This window comes from Lygodium microphyllum, chromosome 22, assembly GCF_053477565.2.
Source record: "Lygodium microphyllum isolate KBCC chromosome 22, Lygodium_microphyllum_v1.1.10, whole genome shotgun sequence".
Classification (NCBI taxonomy): domain Eukaryota; kingdom Viridiplantae; phylum Streptophyta; class Polypodiopsida; order Schizaeales; family Lygodiaceae; genus Lygodium; species Lygodium microphyllum.
Genome location: NC_141156.1, coordinates 139,833,025 through 139,853,194, shown reverse-complemented (window position 1 = coordinate 139,853,194; position 20,170 = coordinate 139,833,025).

Below are 20,170 nucleotides of genomic sequence, written 5' to 3'. Positions count from 1 at the left end.
GAGAAATCTGCCTTGGAAATCTGAAAGCCAATAGTCACAAGATACTGTCCTATCTTGTCAGACCATGCTCTAGGTGCTTGCTTCAAGCCTTACAAGGCTTTCTTCAACCTGCAAATAAACTCAGGATGAACAGCATGCACATAACCTGGTGGCTCCTCCATATAGACCTCTTCTTGCAAATCACCATGCAAGAAGGCATTCTTTACATCCATCTAATGTAAAGACCATTCCTTTGATGCAGCCATAGCAATGACTACTCTTACGGTTGCCATTCTTGCAACCGGACTGAATGTTTCTTCATAGTCAATGCCATATGTTTGTGCATACCCCTTGACTACTAATCTTGCCTTGTATCTGTTCACAGAACCATCTGCATTGTGCTTCACCTTATAAACCCACTTACAGCCAATTGCATTCTTACCTTTAGGCAAAGGTACTAATTCCCACGTAGCATTTGCTTCCAAGGCATCCATTTCTTCATCCATGGCTTTCTCCCATTTTTCTTTTCCCATGGCTTGCTCAAAAGAAGTGGGTTCTGGTTCCTGTATCACTTTGACCATATATGCATAGTGAATGGCTGTAAATCCATCATATTTCAGCCTATCCACAGTATACCTAACTCTGGTTGACCTGCGCAAAGTAGGTTCACTCCCAGGTGCTCTCAAAATATCCCTGGTCTTCCTTACTCCAAGTGTAACAATAGAAGGAATACCCAACTCATCATCAATGCTCTGTTTTGAGCCACTGGATTCACCATCCACATAAGAGTGACCTGCATTCACATCAAACATGGGCTGATCAACCTTTTCTTTTCCTTTTCGTGATACCTGCATACCACTATCTGCATTGCTTTGAGAAGATTCTCTTGATCTCAATCTGCTTGTCCATGGCGAAGAATGTGAACCACTGCTAGAGGACGCTCTAGGTCCACTAATATTTTGTGACTGCTACTGTGAATTCTGTGCAGCATTACCATTTTGTGCATCTACATCATCAATCACATTTACTGGTTTATACCAGCTACTCATCTCATCAAAAACAACATCTCTGCTCACTATAAACTTACGAGTAGAAGGGTTATAGCATCTATACCCTTTTTGCTGCAGAGAGTAACCAATAAAGATGCACTTCTCAGCTTTTGGATCCAACTTGGATCTCAACTCATCTGGCACATGTACATAGGCAATGCAACCAAAAATTTTCAAATGAGAAATATCTGGTTTCCTACCAGTATACCTCTCCTCTGGAGTCATCCCATGTATTGCTGCAGTGGGAGTCCTGTTCATTATATAGACTGCTGTAGCAACTGCTTCAGCCCAGTAAAAATCTGGCATGTCTTTTTCATTGAGCATGGCACGAGATACCTCTCCAATATGCCTGTTTTTCCTTTCTGCAATTCCATTTTGTTGTGGTGTATGACTGCATGAATATTGCTGCTTTATGCCATGCTCCTGCAGGAACCTTGCAAACTCATTTGAGAGGTACTCTCCCCCTCCATCTGACCTTAGGCATTTTATTTGCAGGCCTGTTTCTTTTTCAACCATAGCCTTAAGAGTTTTGAAATGCCCAAAAACTTCACTTTTCTTTTTCATAAAATACACCCAAACTTTTCTGCTATAGTCATCAATAAAAGTGACAAAATAATGACAGCCTCCAAGAGATGCAGCTTTAGTAGTCCACACATCAGAGTGGATTAATTCCAATGGCTTCTTACTCTCTTGAACATGTCTAGGAAATGGTTTCCTTGCCTGTTTTCCAAACTGACAGGCTTCACATACCTGATGCATTTCTGCAACCTTGAATTTTGGCAATCCTGCAACAATATTTTGGGCCTGCATTGATTTAAGTCGCTGCACATTAACATGACCAATGCGTTTATGCCAGATATCAATATCTGCAACTACACCGGTCCCATGTGCAAACATTGCTGCACTCAATTCAGACATGTCTGCATCCAACGTAAACATTCTGCCCTTCTTCTTTCCTTTTGCTATCAAGAGACCTTTATTTTTTATATCCTCAACAAAGCATCCATGAGGATTAAATCTGACCTGCAAGCCCTGTTCAACCATTTGACCAACAGAAACCAGATTCTTGGTGATATTCGGGACATGAAATACATCGGACAGGTATTTCTTTTTCCCATCCTGCATAGACAAAGGAAATTTTCCAATCTGCACAATCGGATGTGCAGTATCATCACCAGTCTCCACAAATCCTGGTTTTTCCATTTTCCTTGCATCCTCCATCCATTCTGCATGACCTGTCATGTGGTTTGATGCACCTGAGTCAACATACCATACATCGTTGCTTTCTTCTGCACTTGTCATAGAATTGTTCATGTGCTGCACCATAAACAAATGCTCATTTCTGTCATCACCCTGTCTACTAGAAGATGCATAATTCCCTTGTTGCAGTTTTCCATTCATTATGTCATTCTACTTTTTATAGCAGTCTTTAGCCATATGACCCATTTTACCACAGTAGTAGCATTCAACATTACTGTTTGCATTTTGGCCTCTTTGCCATCCACCACGACCTCTTTGGCTCCCCCTGCCTCTAGAGTTACCACGTCCTCCTCCATAGGACTTGTTTTCTTGAGTTTGCTGCATATTCTGATTTCTACCACGGCCTCCAAATCGGCCTCCTCTAGCTCTGCCTCTACCTCTTCCAGCATTTGAGTAGAAGACAGCTTCTTTTGAAGTTCCTCCTGAAGAAGATGCACCACCATTTCTCTGCTCCTCAGAAATTAGAAGAGCAATCAACTCCTCAAAATCAGGAAATCTTTCACGAACTGAAATGGATGTCCGAAACTGTGCATAATCCTTTCCTAGACCATTCAAGGTCACAGAAACTAAATCATCATCTTCCACTGGCGACCCAATGGAAGCAAGTGCATCTGCAATCTTCTTCACCTTCATGTGGTAGTCATTGATGCTCATACTTTCTCTTTGCACATTATGCAACTCTTGCTTGAGCTGCATTTTCCTGGCTTGCGTATTTGTGCTATACATTTTTGACAAAGTATCCCATGCCTCCTTTGGCGTACTTGCATCCTGAATATGCACAATCATAGAGTCTGAAATACTGATAGACAGCCAGTACATAACTTTCGTGGCTCTCTCATGCCATGCTTTGAATGCTTGCATTTGCTGTTGATTAGGAGCATCAAGAAGAACTGGTTCTTCTTCATTTCCTGCAACAAATTCCCAATATCCTTTTTCCATAAGGAAATTCGTCATTCTAAACTTCCATGCTTGGAAGTTGTTCTTGTCAAGCTTTTCAGTGACAATCTGTGAAAGAGAGTCAGACGCCATTACAGAACACTGCAAAAAATTCTGTCACTGCAAAGAACACAGCTTCAGCCTCACAAGGGCAAATCTGCAAAACTGGCGAAAGTGGTATTTGACCACACAGTCACTTCCTAGTGACGATTTTGCATATACAGGAACCAAGGATGATTCTGTAACTCCCAATGTCTCTGCACATGAGCATACGATGCAATATATGTGGTAACTTTTCACCGACCTGTAAAACAGTGGTCGCACAGCATAAAACAGGGCTTTTTCCTGAGTGCGTGCAGAAAACTTCCGCCTCCAAAACAGGCCCCGAAATGGTCTCAAATAAAAAAAACAGGGTCGCCGAGAGCTAAAGTCTTCTCCCGCAGCATATACTGCCCTCTTGCTTCACCGCAAAGGGCGTCTCAACGTGAGACAATGCACTCTTGCAATTTCCGGCTATGCTACCTGCAGAGATCTGCTCCCAAAACAGAAAATGAAAGCAACACTGCTCCTCTTACCAGAACACCGCGAGCGTGGCTTGCTTTCTTGAGCTCCTTACCACGAACAAGGCTCTGATACCATGTCAAGATTGTGGGAGAGAAGGAAGGAGTCTCACTTGTAGCTTTCTTGCTTGCACAATGGGGGAATACACACAAGGGTGGAGGCTGAAAATAGTTTTTCTCTTCTTAGTTGTGTAAGCCAAAAGAACTCAAGTACAAAGAAATAGAAGAACCCTATATATGGGTCTCAAACCAAACTCAACTAACTAAGGTGGCATACTAACTGAGCCACGAACTAGAGTAGATAAGGATAGCTATCATGTAGCTATTATTCATGGGCGGTGTACCAACCGCATCTGCAACTGACACGTCGGTGACATAAATGCACAACGGTCACCCTGGCATATCACGAGTGGAGCTCGATATCTCAACAATTAATGTGACATTAAAAATGACATTTAATGTCACGTTAAGGTCATAAATATGGAATGTGATATTAAAGTGACATTTAATGTGACATTAAGGTAAATTTAGGGGAACATGCACGAGAATGACCGTCCGGGCTCTTGGGCGCCCGAACGGGGTTAAGGGGAGCCTAGAGAGTAAGAGAGTCCAAGAATAGTAGGACTCAAGAAAAGTGGACGGCTGGAAGAGGAATACGGGTGAAGGTGACAGCACTTATCTAGGCGTGGTTGGGAGGAGAAGAATCACTCGTGCTCAGAGGTTTCATCGTTTTTTTTCTCTGTCTTTTCCGAAGCCATCTTTCATATACGTACTCCCAGGAACTGAGGTACAGGACTTGCAGAGAGCCCATAGGTCCTACTAAGGGCTTTGATCAGTTTTTAAACTCTATTTGGACTCCACAAGATACTTATAGGTCAAAACAGGTCTCCTACAGGTGTAGACAGGCTGCTAGACTTCACAGTAGAGTAGTACTTTTCTTATTACAGAACTTTTTGTATAAAATATTGGAGAGCATGCTTATGAACAATTCAAAGAGGCATCCTTAGCTCCGATTTGAACAAAAAATTAGGTCAATCGGAGCTTCCTAGCTCAAGTTACGGGCAAAATAGTGACAGGTGGTCTAACGAGACTGCACCTAACCATGGCAAGGAATAAGGGAAAAACTAAGGCAAATGATGACCTTCAAATAAGGGATGCACATGCCCCGATGGCTGAAATTAACCCTGAGGTGTAAGATGGATATTATTCTCATGGCATGGACAGCCTCAGTGCACTCACTAATACCCTCAGTTCGCATGAGACAAGGCATGTTGAGAGGCATAGAGAATTGATGGAAGGCATTGGTCAAATGAAGACTCCTATAGACACCCTTGCTGCCCAGATCACTAAGTGGATGGAACCCCAAATGAAAGGGAAGGAACATGAGGATAGATCGGGTATGCATGCTGAACGAGTGATGCGCCCACCAGTGAATGCAGCAAATATGAACTCTCAAGGCATTTTGGGGAGAATGGGCATCCCTAACATCACTTTTGAATAGGGAGAGCCTTCACATCGGCAGGAGGAGCCTGTGAACAATGCAATGAGGGGCAATTTTCAGTCATCACAAGGGCCCATGCCATCTATGCGAGCTCAACCATCTTTTGGTAGAAATTTCTCTAACAATGGTTCATTTTTGGGTAGCCACATGGATCAGCCTCAGTTTGGATATGTAGGACATCCACTTAATCATGAAAGAGAGATGAGTGACAAGATTATCTTCTCAAAATTCAATGGTCAGTCATCATCGCCAGCTGAACTTGAAGAGTGGCTCTCCAAGCTTGAGGATTATTTTGACATCTTACCTCGTAATGATGACCAAAATATCCATTTCGCAACAATCCACTTGGAAGGATTTGCACATACATGGTGGAGGTACATTAAAAGAGAAAATCAACAAGTGAAATCATGGGAAGCATTCAAGGCACTCATGGTGCAAGTATTTGTCTCACTGGTGGAGAAAGAAAAGCTTGCCTGCCGATGGTATAGCCTTGAATAGCGTGGTCTTGCTGTTACAGAATACACAAATCAGTTCCTCAACCTTACAATGTATGTTGAGTCGATTAGTGATGATGCCAAGTTACACAAGTATGTGTATGGACTTGATCCCTAACTCTCGGCTGATGTTTCAGCTCAAAACCCATCGGATTTGTTCAAAGCTATTGAATTGGCTGAGAGGTACTCTCTCAAGTATCGCTGGGATGCGTCATTTTAGTATGGACAGCAAAGAGGGACATCTCACCCAATGTTTGGGCAGCAAAGAGGACACATGCAATCATATTTTGGACAACAAAGAGGTGCTATAAGGCCGGGGAAGTTTGGGGCCAGTTATGGTGGTGGTAACATGCCATTCAACACTCCACAAATCCCAGCATACCCTACTTTTAATGTCTCAAGACCACAAGGCAATTTAAGGACAGTAAACGAATGGATAATAGACAAGGGGACAATAGAAATAAAAATGCTTCAGTCTTTGGTAGTCCAAGGTCCATTCCAATGGATTTGTATAAAGAAAGAAAGGAAAAAGGGCTTTGTTTCAAGTGTGGTGAGAAGTATACAGCTAATCATGCCTCAAAATGTGCTTTTAGAAATGCTAAGGCACGGGTTCACAACATGTTGGTGGATTTGTATAAAGAAAGAAAGGAAAAAGGGCTTTGTTTCAAGTGTGGTGAGAAGTATACAGCTAATCATGCCTCAAAATGTGCTTTTAGAAATGCTAAGGCACGGGTTCACAACATGTTGGTTTGAAGACTCAGAGGAGGACCCTGAGGATACACATGCTTTTATGATGACTATTGAAACAGATGATACTGATGAAGAGTTTGGTCAAGAAGAGTTCTTTGACCCTGCTGACTCTTTTCGTTTTGACCCCGGTGGCCATTTATCACGAGGTATGGGTAGAAAGATCGAACCACACGTTGGAATACATGATGCCACTACTTATACCATATCAATGGATGCTTGGACAAGATCCATAAGCCCTAATACATTGCATATTAAGGGCCAAATTCATGGGAAGGATGTGTTTATAATCGTGGAAAGTGGTAGCACTCATAGTTTCATTAACAAAGCAGTCATGGACAGGCTGAAGTGTTTTCCCACTGATTTACAACAGCCATTAAAGGTGCAAGTTGCCAATGGGGATGAAGAAATTAGCACACAAGTATGCCCTACTGTTCATATTTAGCTTGCTGAAAATTTTGGATAGTAATTGGATTTAATTGCATTGGAAATGGGGCCTATAGATGTTGTCTTGGGTTGTGATTGGTTGAAAACTTTGGGCACTATAACCATGGAATTTTCCTTTTTGTATATGGAGTTTGTCAGTGTGCGGGACAGCTCATTCACTTGTAGGGAATTCAAAATGATAGTGAATTTCAGCTCATTACCAGCAAAAAACTCAAGAAAGAGTTCAAGAAACGGTCCCAAATCTTTGTACTATAGTTAAACACAAAAAATTCAGATCAGTCCACTAAAATAGTAAAGAGTTCAGCATTGAAAACTCTTTTAGAAGAGTACAAGGACCTCTTCCAAGTATCTACAGCACTACCCCCTAATAGGGCGATTGATCATCCCATAGATCTGGAGCCTTAGTCAAAGCCTGTGAACAAGCCACCTTACAGATTGTCTAGGTGCGAAAGAGAAGAAGTTGCCAAACAAGTCAAAGAATTACTGGACATGGGATTCATTGAGCCCAGTTCTTCATCGTATGCTTCCCCTATGTTATTGGTCAAAAAGAAGGATGGATCTTTCAGGATGTGCATAGACTACAGGGATCTTAATAAGATCATCGTGAAGAACAGGTACCCTATTCCATGCATAGATGACTTGCTGGATGAGCTCAAGGGGGCTAAGTACTTTAGAAGATAGATTTGAGGTCAGGCTATCACTAGATCTGCATGAGGGCAGAGGATGAGGTCAAACCAACATTTGGACTGATCGGGGGCTTTATCTTTTCTTGGTCATGCCTTTCAGGTTAACTAATGCATTAGCCACCTTTCAGAGCTTAACGAACAAAATACTTCAGCCCTTTCTTTTCAGATTTGTGTTGGTCTTCTTTGATGACATCCTCATCTATAGTAGATCATTGAAGGATCACCTTTGGCACATGAGGCAGGTGTTTGATGTATTGAGGCAGCATAGGCTCTTTGCCAAGGAGACAAAATGTTCTTTCATGCAGATGGAGGTGGAATACTTGGGGCACATCGTTAGTGAAGATGGAATTAGCGATGATCCTAATAAAGTGCAATGTATAAAAGACTGGCCCACACCTACAAACCACTTCACTTAGAGGATTTCTTGGTCTCTCATCATTCTATCGCAGATTCATTAGGCATTATGCCACTATTGCAGCTCCCTTGACGGATAAGCTTAAGAAAGAGGCCTTTTTCTGGGATGCCATTGCTGATAAGAGCTTTAATCAGCTCAAAGAATTGCTTAGCTTGGCACCCATCTTGGTTTGCCCAGATTTTTTGAAAGAATTCACCATTCAGTGTGATGCCAGTAGTAGAGGTATAGGGGCTGTATTGTTACAAGAGCATGGGGTTATAGCATTTGAGAGCCGCAAACTTGCTGAAAATGAGATGACCATGAATGTATATGACCAAGAAATGCTGGCCATCCTTCATGCCATTAAGAAATGGCACCACTACTTGTATGGCAACAGATTTAGGGTCAAGAGTGACCATAGGGTCCTCAAATATTTCCTCTTTCAGTCTAATCTTACCCCCAAACAACGCAGATGGGTAGCTACATTATAGAACTATGACTTTGACATTACACATACACGGGGAAAAGACAATGTAGTTGCTGATTCATTGTCAAGAATGTGGGCTTGTAAAGTTTCAGCCATCATGGAACTTCATAGTGATTGGATAGAAGAGCTTCAGGAGGCCTATTTGTTAAATGCTGATTTCAGCCATATTTTCCAAAAATTATAGCAAGGGCATGTAGAAGAAAACTCTCCATATCAGCTTAAGAATGGTCTCTTATGGTTTTAGAGCAGGATTGCCATCCCATACACTTCCTCATTCAAGAAAAAGATCATGCAAGAGATGCATTCTTCACCTATAGCTGGTCACTTGGGCATATTTAAAACTTATGACAAAATTGCTAAAAGCTTTCATTGGAAGGGCCTATGGAAGGATGTAAAAGATTTTGTCTTGAGCTGCGTGCCATGTCAACAAAACAAAGACAGCACCTTAAAACCAGCTGGTTTACTACATCCATTGTGTTGTTGACATGGCACGCAGTCTTTGCACTACTAAAATAAGGTCTGCATTTTATCCAATTCCTCCTTGCTTTGTGGGTTTATTTTATCATTGAAGATAACCATGGGGAGGGGGCACCTTATAGCCGTACAATGCCTGGAATGGTGAAACTCCAATGCTAGAGTGTATAGAGTTATTATAGGCAAACTCAGCCAGATGCAACCATGAGTCCCAACTATTCTGCACATCATAAAACAGAAATGCCTCAAGTAAGTTTCCAACCACTTGTTAACCCTCTCTGTTTGGCCATTAGTTTGTGGATAGTAAGCAGTGGAAGGGGCTAACTGAGTGCCCATAGAGCTGAAAACTGCCTGCCAAAAGTTGCTCATGAATTTAGCATCCTGGTCATGCACAATGACCTGTGGTAAGCCATGTAATTTGAAAACATGTTCCATGAATTGGCTAGCTACTTGAGTAGCATTATATTGAGTCTTTGTAGGAATGAAATGGGCTGCCTTGGTGAGTCTGTCCACAACTACTTAGATGCTGTTCCACCACTTCTTAGTCTATGCCCGAAGGCAAATGGACACACATCACTATGGACTTCATAACCGCCGGTAACTAAGAAGAAGAGAGAATTGAGCTAACTCTCTCCCTTGCAGCCTCTCAGGGTAACTCTTCTCTCTCTCTCTCTCTCTCTCTCTCTCTCTTTCTCTCTCTCAAGCTCTCTCTCAAAGTCTCTTGGAGGGGTATCCTTCTCTCTACCTCTCTCTCGCAGCCTCTCGGGGTCTCCTTATGCTCCCTTATGCCTCCCCATGCCTCATATTTATAATGAATAAGAGAAGAGGGGATGAGGTTGAGAACAAGAGTTCTTGGTGGAGGGACTCTTGGAAAACTCAGTGATTTGATGCTTAACTCATAAATCTGATGGTTCCATTGGCTCCAAAAGGGGGGTAAAACCCTAAGATACTTGGTTGGAAAGCTTTTAGATCACTCCTTTCTCTCCCTGTTCAAAGTGCTGTCTACTCCCTATTGACTGCGATCACGACGCACGCAATTTTGCCAATCACTCTCTTTATCTTTTTTTTTTTCATTTTATAAAATCTCAAAAAACTAACTAAAACATCACTTGTTTTTTCTTTTAAATGACATCCAGTTCTATCTTTTTAGGATAATATCTAAAATATGCTAGTTTTTTTAAACCCAAAAATTTAATAATTTTTTGAGCATCCATACTATACATATTAACACTAGTGATTAATATGGCTCATAACTCTTGTTCACATTGTAACTTCCGTGAAGGGTTGCTATGGTCCTTGTTAATCTGAGAAAAATGTCAAATTATGACTCTCGATTTTTCTTTTAATATATATTTTTAATTAAATAAAAATTGTTAGCTATTAACGTTAGTTAGTTTTTACCTTAGTTAGTCTTTAGTTAGTAATTTTACTAACTTATTAATTGAGTAACTAAATTCCGAACTAATCAACTAACTTTTATTGTGTGGAAATATTACATCCTCCTTCCCGAGGGAAAGTTCTAGGGTTTGTCGCCCAGGGTTTCCCATTGGACCGCTAAAACATACTTGGACAAGCAGAGCTTCTCTAACTATCTCACTACTACAAAAGCTCATAGAAACAACTACCTAGTAGGCTAGCAGAACAAGGTCACCAAGACTACCTTCTAAAACAATTCTTAGAATACTTGACAATGTATTTATAGGAGGTACACAACTGCTTAGACCTCCCTCATATACACCTAACCTAACCCTAGGACTTCATGCCTTGATTGAAGGTTCTTTAAAAAAATGAAAAATCTCCCACAAGTACATAAACATATATAAGATAGAGAGAAAGTACTCGTAAATGATAAATATCACATGGACTTGGCCACAAGAAGCTTTTGCTCAATAATAAGCTCTCGCAAGTTCTACTAAATCTATATAGCAAGCACTAAAACAAAACCATTAATCGCACCCGCTCTAGACAGAAACATGGCTTTCTTAGACTAATGAAATATAGCACTTCACTGCAGAATAAATAGCCCTCTTGGCCTAAGGAAATAATTCATGAAATGACCATTCAATAGCGTGCTGCTGAAACAAACCCTTGGTCCGGACATAACTTTATTGAAACATAAGATGAGGGCTCCTCCGGACCTACACTAAGTATGCCAAATTATTGGCTAGCCCCTTGCATAAATAGGAAGGGGTGTTCGATGAATATGACAATAAAAAATCCTATGAGTTTATAAGAGAATAGGAAGGTGATCAACCGCCATGTGACTCATAATCCATACTAAACATATGTGACCGAAATAAGACTATCAGCAGTAAGAAATCCCCAAAGTAGCCCTAAGCTGATATTAGGAGGCAATTGTAAGAGAAACCCAGGACCACAATTGAAAAAGATATCCTCAACAAAAGTATAATTGGCCACGGAATCTGCAAAGCGATTCCATTGTCGGGTAGTAAGATGGCAAGTCACTACCTCAAAAATGTTGAGATATCGAGCTCCACTCGTGATACGCCAGGGTGACCGTTGTGCATTTATGTCACTGACTTGTTAGTTGCAGATGCGGTTGGTACACCGCCCATGAATAATAGCTAGATGACAGCTATCCTTATCTACTCTAGTTCGTGGCTCAGTTAGTATGCCACCTTAGTTAGTTGAGTTTGGTTTGAGACCCATATATATAGGGTTCTTCTATTTCTTTGTATGAGAGTTCTTTTCGGCTTACACAACTAAGAAGAGAAAAACTCTTTTCAGCCTCCACCTTTGTGTATATTCCCCCATTGTGCAAGCAAGAAAGCTACAAGTGAGACTCCTTCCTTCTCTCCCACAATCTTGACATGGTATTAAAGCCTTGTTCATGGTAAGGAGCTCAAGAAAGCAAACCAAGTTCGCGGTGTTCTGGTAAGAGGACCAATGTCGCTTTCATCTTTTCTGTTTTGGGAGCAAGTCTCTGCAGCAGGTAGCACAGCCGGAAAGTGCAAGAGTACATTGTCTCAGGTTGAGATGCCCTTCGCGGTGAAGCAAGAGGGCAGTATATGCTGCGGGAGAAGGCTTTAGCCCTTGGTGACCCTGTTTTTTTTATTTGAGGCCATTTCGGGGCCTGTTTTGGAGGCGAAAGTTTCCTGCACGCACTCAGGAAAAGACCCTGTTTTATGCTGTGCGACCACTGTTCTACAGGTCGGTGAAAAGTTACTGTAGAAATTGCATAGTATGCTTGTGCGCAGAGACATTGGGAGTTACAGAATCATCCTCATTTCCTGTTGATGCAAAATCGTCACTACGAAGTGATTGTGTGGTCAAATACCACTTTCGTCAGTTTTGTAGATTTGCCCTTGTAAGGCTGAAGCTGTGTTCTTTGCAGTGACAGAATTTTTTGCAGTGTTCTGTAATGGTGTCTGATTCTCTTTCACAGATTGTCACTGAAAAGCTTGACAAGAACAACTTCCAAGCATGAAAGTTTAGAATGACAAATTTCCTTATGGGAAAAGGACATTGGGAATTCGTTGCAGAAAATGAAGAAGAACCAGTTCTTCTTGATGTTTCCAATCAACAGCAAATGTAGGCATTTAAAGCATGTCATGAGAGAGCCAGGAAAGTTATGTACTGGTTGTCTATCAGCATTTCAGACTCTATGATTGTGCATATTCAAGATGCAAGTACGCCAAAGGAGGCATGGGATACTTTGTCAAAAATGTATAGTACAAATACGCAAGCCAGGAAAATGCAACTCAAGCAAGAGTTGCACAATGTGCAAAGAGAAAATATGAGCATCAATGACTACCACATGAAGGTGAAGAAGATTGCAGATGCACTTGCTTCCATTGGATCGCCAGTGGAAGATGATGATTTAGTTTCTGTGACCTTGAATGGTCTAGGAAAGGATTATGCACAGTTCCGAACATCCATTTCCATCCGTGAAAGATTTCCTGATTTTGAAGAGTTGATTGCTCTTCTAATTTCTGAGGAGCAGAGAAATGGTGGTGCATCTTCTTCAGGAGGAACTTCAAAAGAAGCTGTCTTCTACTCAAATGCTGGAAGAGGTAGAGGCAGAGGTAGAGGAGGCCATGGTAGAAATCAGAATATGCAGACTCAAGAAAACCAGTCTTATGGAGGAGGACGTGGTAACTCTAGAGGTAGGGGGAGCCAAAGAGGTCGTGGTGGATGGCAAAGAGGCCAAAATGCAAACAACAATGTTGAATGCTACTACTGTGGTAAAATGGGTCATATTGCTAAAGACTGCTATAAAAAGCAGAATGATATCATGAATGGAAAATTGCAACAAGGGAATTATGCATCTTCTAGTAGACAGGGTGACGACAGAAATGAGCATTTGTTTATGGTGCAACACATGACCAATTCTGTGACAAGTGCAGAAGAAAGCAATGATGTGTGGTATGTTGACTTAGGTGCATCAAACCACATGACAGGTCATGCAGAATGGATGCAGGATGCAAGGAAAATGGAAAAACCAGGATTTGTGGAGACTGGTGATGATACTGCACATCCTATTGTGCAGATTGGAAAAATTCCTTTGTCTATGCAGGATGGGAAAAAGAAATACCTGTCGGATGTATTTCATATCCCGAATATCACCAAGAACCTGGTTTCTGTTGGTCAAATGGTTGAGCAGGGCTTGCAGGTCAGATTTAATTCTCATGGATGCTTTGTTGAGGATATGAAAAATAAAGGTCGCCTGATAGCAAAAGGAAAGAAGAAAGGTAGAATGTTTACGTTGGATGCAGACATGCCTGAATTGAGTGCAGCAATGTTTGCACATGGGACCGGTGTAGTTGCAGATATTGATATCTGGCATAAATGTTAATGTACAATGACTTAAATCAATGTAAGCCCAAAATATTGTTGCAGGATTGCCTAAATTCAAGGTTGCAGAAATGCGTAAGGTATGTGAAGCCTGTCAGTTTGGAAAACAGGCAAGGAAACCATTTCCTAGACATGTTCAAGAGAGTAAGAAGCCATTGGAATTAATCCACTCTGATGTGTGGACTACTAAAGTTGCATCTCTTGGAGGCTGTCATTATTTTGTCACTTTTATTGATGACTATAGCAGAAAAGTTTGGGTGTATTTTATGAAAAAGTAAAGTGAAGTTTTTGGGCATTTCAAAACTCTTAAAGCTATGGTTGAAAAAGAAATAGGCCTGCAAATAAAATGCCTAAGGTCAGATGGAGGGGGAGAGTACCTCTCAAATGAGTTTGCAAGGTTCTTGCAGGAGCATGGCATAAAGCAGCAATATTCATGTAGTCATAACCCACAGCAAAATGGAATTGCAAAAAGAAAAAACAGGCATATTGGAGAGGTATCTTGTGCCATGCTCAATGAAAAAGACCTACCAGATTTTTACTGGGCTGAGGCAGTTGCTACAACAGTCTACATAATGAACAGGACTCCCACTGCAGCAATACATGGCATGACTCCAGAGGAGAGGTATACTGGTAGGAAACCAGATATTTCTCATTTGAAAATTTTTGGTTGCATTTTCTATGTTCATGTGCCAGATGAGTTGAGATCCAAGTTGGATCCAAAAGCTGAGAAGTACATCTTTATTGGTTATTCTTTACAGCAGAAAGGGTATAGATGCTATAACCCTTCTACTTGTAAGTTTACAGTGAGCAGAGATGTTGTTTTTGATGAGATGAGTAGCTGGTATAAACCAGTAAATGTGATTGATAATATAGATGCACAAAATGGTAATGTTGCACATAATTCACAGTAGCAGTCACAAGATATTAGTGGACTTGGAGCGTCCTCTAGCAATGGTTCATATTCTTCGCAATGGATAGGCAAATTGAGATCAGGAGAATCTTCTCAAAGCAATGTAGATAGTGGTATGCAGGTATCACGAAAAGGAAAAGAGAAGGTAGATTAGCCCATGTTTGATGTGAATGCAAGTCACTCTTATGTGGATGGTGAATCCAGTGGCTCAGAGCATTGATGATGAGTTGGGTATTCCTTCTATTGTTACACCTGGAGTAAGGAAGACCAGGGATGTTTTGAGAGCACCTGGGAGTGAACCTACTTTGCGCAGGTCTACCAGAGCTAGGTATCCTGTGGATAGGCTGAAATATGATGGATTTACAGCCATTCACTATGCATATATGGTCAAAGTGATACAGGAACCAGAACCCACTTCTTTTGAGCAAGCCATGGGAAAAGAAAAATGGGAGAAATCCATGGATGAAGAAATGGATGCCTTGGAAGCAAATGCTACATGGAAATTGGTACCTTTGCCTAAAGATAAGAATGCAATTGGTTGTAAGTGGGTTTATAAGGTGAAACACAATGCAGATGGTTTTGTGAATAGATACAAGGCAAGATTAGTAGTCAAGGGGTATGCACAAACATATGTCATTGATTATGAAGAAACATTCAGTCCGGTTGCAAGGATGGCAACCGTAAGAGCAGTCATTGCTATGGCTGCATCAAAGGAATGATCTTTACATCAGATGGATGTAAAGAATGCCTTCTTGCATGGTGATTTGCAAGAAGAGGTATATGAGCAGCCACCAGGTTATGTGCATGCTGTTCATCCTGAGTTTGTTTGCAGGTTGAAGAAAGCATTGTATGGCTTGAAGCAAGCACCTAGAGCATGGTCTGACAAGATAGGACAGTATCTTGTCACTATTGGCTTTCAGATTTCCAAGGCAGATTTCTCACTTTATGTGAGAAAAACAGAGAAATGTATTATGCTACTTGTCATTTATGTTGATGATTTGATTATGACAGGTGACAGTGATGAAGATATCTTTCATGTGAAAATGCTATTGAAGCAGAAGTTTGAGATGAAGGATTTGGGAGAGCTGTGTTATTTCTCGGGCATTGAGGTGATTAGATCACCAAGTGGGATACGGCTCTTGCAGAGGCAGTATGGATTGGACATGCTGTCCAAATATGGGATGATAGGCTGTAAGCCTATTTCAGTTCCTTTGGAGCAGAATGTGAAGCTGAGTGCAGATGCAGGTGAGCTTCTGGAAGACCCTATTATGTATAGACACATAGTAGGAAGTTTGATTTATATGACTATTACCAAGCCAGATTTGAGCTATGTTGTTGGATTGGTAAGTCAGTTTATGCAGGCTCCAAGGAAACCACATTTGGATGTGGCTAGACGCATACTCAGGTATGTGAAGTCCACATTGCAGTATGGACTATTTTATGAGACTGGGATTCAGATACAGTTGCATGGATACACTGATGTTGATTGGGCTGGTAGTATTTCTGATAGATGATCTACCAGTGGATATGTGTTCTCTTTTGGGAGTGCTGCAGTCACTTGGAGCAGCAAGAAACAGCCTACAGTTGCCTTGTTGAGCACAGAGGCTGAGTACAGGGGCGCAGCAATGGCTGCATGTGAGGTAGCTTGGTTGCATAAGCTACTTTATGATATGCATCAGCCTACAGATGGGCCAGTTGTCATTTATTGTGACAACATGAGTAGTATACACTTGGCAAATAACCCAGTTTATCATGCTAGAACAAAGCACATTGAGGTGCATTATCACTATGTGCGGGAGAGAGTTTTACTAGGTCTTATTGATCTAGTTTATGTCAGCACAGAGGATCAGGTAGCTGACATATTTACGAAGGCATTGGGCGCAGAGAAGCTGCGCAAGTTCAGAGACCTGCTTGGTGTGCAGGAATTGGGATTGAGCTCGAGGGGGAGTGTTGAGATATCGAGCTCCACTCGTGATACGCCAGGGTGACCGTTGTGCATTTATGTCACCGACTTGTTAGTTGCAGATGCGGTTGGTACACCGCCCATGAATAATAGCTAGATGACAGCTATCCTTATCTACTCTAGTTCGTGGCTCAGTTAGTATGCCACCTTAGTTAGTTGAGTTTGGTTTGAGACCCATATATATAGGGTTCTTCTATTTCTTTGTATGAGAGTTCTTTTTGGCTTACACAACTAAGAAGAGAAAAACTCTTTTCAGCCTCCACCTTTGTGTGTATTCCCCCATTGTGCAAGCAAGAAAGCTACAAGTGAGACTCCTTCCTTCTCTCCCACAATCTTGACAAAAAATATGTATCATATCCAAGGTTGCACGGTGGTACATCCTCATAATAGGATCCCGTAAACTATAGATCCCATTCAATCGATTGAGCACTAGCTGCGAGTCATCTTTTACCAATAACCAAAAGATACCGGCTACATTCAACCCCATGATTAAGGTCTTATATTTTGCCATGTTATTCATAAAAGCAATGCCAAGATATGCTCACATTTTCATAATAATTCTATGTTGGGGATATTTAATGACAACACCAACACTCCCGTGCTTAGTAGGATCTCTAGAAGCTAAAAATCCTTTGACAATGGTGGCAGTAGACCTTAATATAACACGTAAAAGGTCCATCTTACCACTCAATAACATGATAACCTTTACTCCACTAGATCACTTGACCTTGGTGGTAACACAACTCTAAATATGGATGGACAAGATACTGAGTGATTCTTCCCATTCAATTGTCTTGGTACCTACTACAAGTTAAAGCTGAACCCTGAAGGACTTGCACATGCACCAAGCCCAACATTAGCCCTTACACATGTAGTAAAGCTTCAACTTATTAAAGTTTACTTTATTTTGACCATAAAGAATAAGTCAATTATGGTTATGGTCCCAACTTCCAAGCCTTGATACCACATTGCAGCTCTTCCTTTCAAAGTCATGTTGAAAAACATCATGAGATGTCCTTTGTCTTGAATTTAGCAATTGAACATTAACTTCTAGAATTCATTGATTTAGACGTCTGCATCTTCATCTACTAACCCATTAAAGATGGGTAGAGAAAAACCTAAGGCTCGCAAATCCTGTATTCTTACAGGGATTGCAATAGGTTGGACCATAAAGATAACTGCATTTGCTATAGGGGTTTGTACCATAGGGATTACACTCCCACTCAAAGTAGATTGAGTTTTCGAGAAAAGGGAAATGCTAGAGCTTCCTCCTTCCCGTGACACACTAGCTGGGATATTAATTGGGTCAATAAGACCTCTCACTCTTAGCAATATTAGACTATTGCACTTAGGAGAATACCTCCTAATGATCTCTACCCTTCATCTAGCCCTTTTTGCTCTTTCTTGACATTGAATTTTGGCTTGACAATATCTATTAAGAAAAAATAGATCTATTTCACTGTTCTTTGGTATTCACTGAATAACTAGTCCCTATTAACCAAGATTCAGAAACAACCACTTTTCGGTGGCTTCCAAGCAAATGCACTACTTGTCAAAACCTAAGATGTGCCTGACACTGGCTCTAGAGCTCTAGCCACCAAGCCTCCTATGCTCACCAAACTACCCTCACGGCCTTGCGATTAGGAGCATCTATAGGTTGTACAAACTAATATAAATAAATCATGCATTTCTATCGATTTGTAGTCCAACAATTTTTCCCATCCCAACTCCAATAGAGGGAGTTTTCCACACATAGAGGTGATCAACACCTTGATTTACACACATACAAAGCACCCCCAATTGACTCATGTGGCTCGTACGGCTCTCGTATACCCTGAGGAATGGCTCTAGGATGCACCATCTAAACATGAAACACAAGCATAACATTATCTACTCTTTTTCCAAGTTACACACTCCAGGAGATATTTTTGATTTCTCATATAAGAGTCCCTAAAGAAAATTATACTATCCTACAACTCAGAGATCCTCACACTCCCATAGTTGGTCAATAGTTTTAACAACCAATTACAATGTATCCAAGAGACTTCCTCTTTCTTGATACCATGTATAAGAATGCAAATTCAAGGTGTAATGTCATATAGTACTCAAACAAACTAACCACAAATCAGCCAATGTGTCACATGAATACAATCTTTCCATGATTTTCTTTCTAACATATTGCTTCATTGCTTAGAAACAACATCTGCTATTGTTTATTTAAACTTAAATGAATTGAGTCCTATATGCTTCATTTTAATGCACAAGAACTTATATTTACGTGTAAAATTCTTGACATTTTTGCTTCTTTATATGTTCATTTATTACATAGGGTGTTTCCTATGTTTCATGATATTTTTTTCACAAGAATGCCCTTTAGACGACCACTTTAATACACAAATGGGTATAGACTGAGACAAACCTCATGCTCTATATGCATTATATGCTCACATATCTTTTTTTAAATTTCAGTAATTTTTCTCATCCTAAGTCATTTATTTTAATATTAATTATTTATTTTTCTAATTTTTATCTATACGTATCCCATCATATTTTAAAAACAAAAAGCCATTGACGCTCTTTTGCAGTCACATTGATACCTCCTTTGCACTTTCTTGTCCCATTTCTCGCATCTCGTCATGAACTGACATCCATTCCCCATCATCCTCTTAGCCCATATAAACCATGTTTTTGGAGAGAGAGAAAGAGGAGAGAGAATGATTGAAATATGAACTTTTCATTCAATGCATCAAATTGGTTGTTGCTTGTCATGATAGAGAGTGAAGAAATTACGGAATCCATGTCCAAGAGCATGAAGCTTGATTCGAACGTGCAAAAAAACCAAAAATTTAATGGATTGAGAGGTCATTGAAAAAATAGTGTCCCTCACATTCTTCATGTTTCTTAGTTGCACGCTTATTTTTAACACATTAGTGTTTAATCTCTAAAATAAGTGATTTAGTTTCTTTCGTTCACACTATCCTGCAAGCAATTTCAAGCCAAATGGAGGGGCAAACGAGCTTGAATTCATGATCCAACTAGATAGGCAGCGTTTTGGCCTTGAAATCTATTAATCTAGTCTCTATCACTTGCTTTTCAACTTGCAAATCTAATAGCTGCTTCATAATGCCAAGCCTTGTGGATATTAAATGGGGGGTTAAATGGAATCAAATCGACAAACAAACACTTGTGTTGGATTTTCGGGGTTAAAATGCACTTAGGAAAACTCCAACTTCTTGATCTGTGATCAACATATTTTTCATCAAAAACTTCTATTTTATGGATCTCATGCCACTTTTGCACTTTAAATTTGGCTCTAAAATTTAGCTCTCAAGATACTCAAGAATAACATCTCAACTTGGAACATGAGAAATATTAATTGAGCATGCAAATCAATTTTTATTATGCATGTTATATAGATGTTTATTTTTTATGTGCACCCCTTTCTCCCCCAAGTTTGACTCCAAGTGG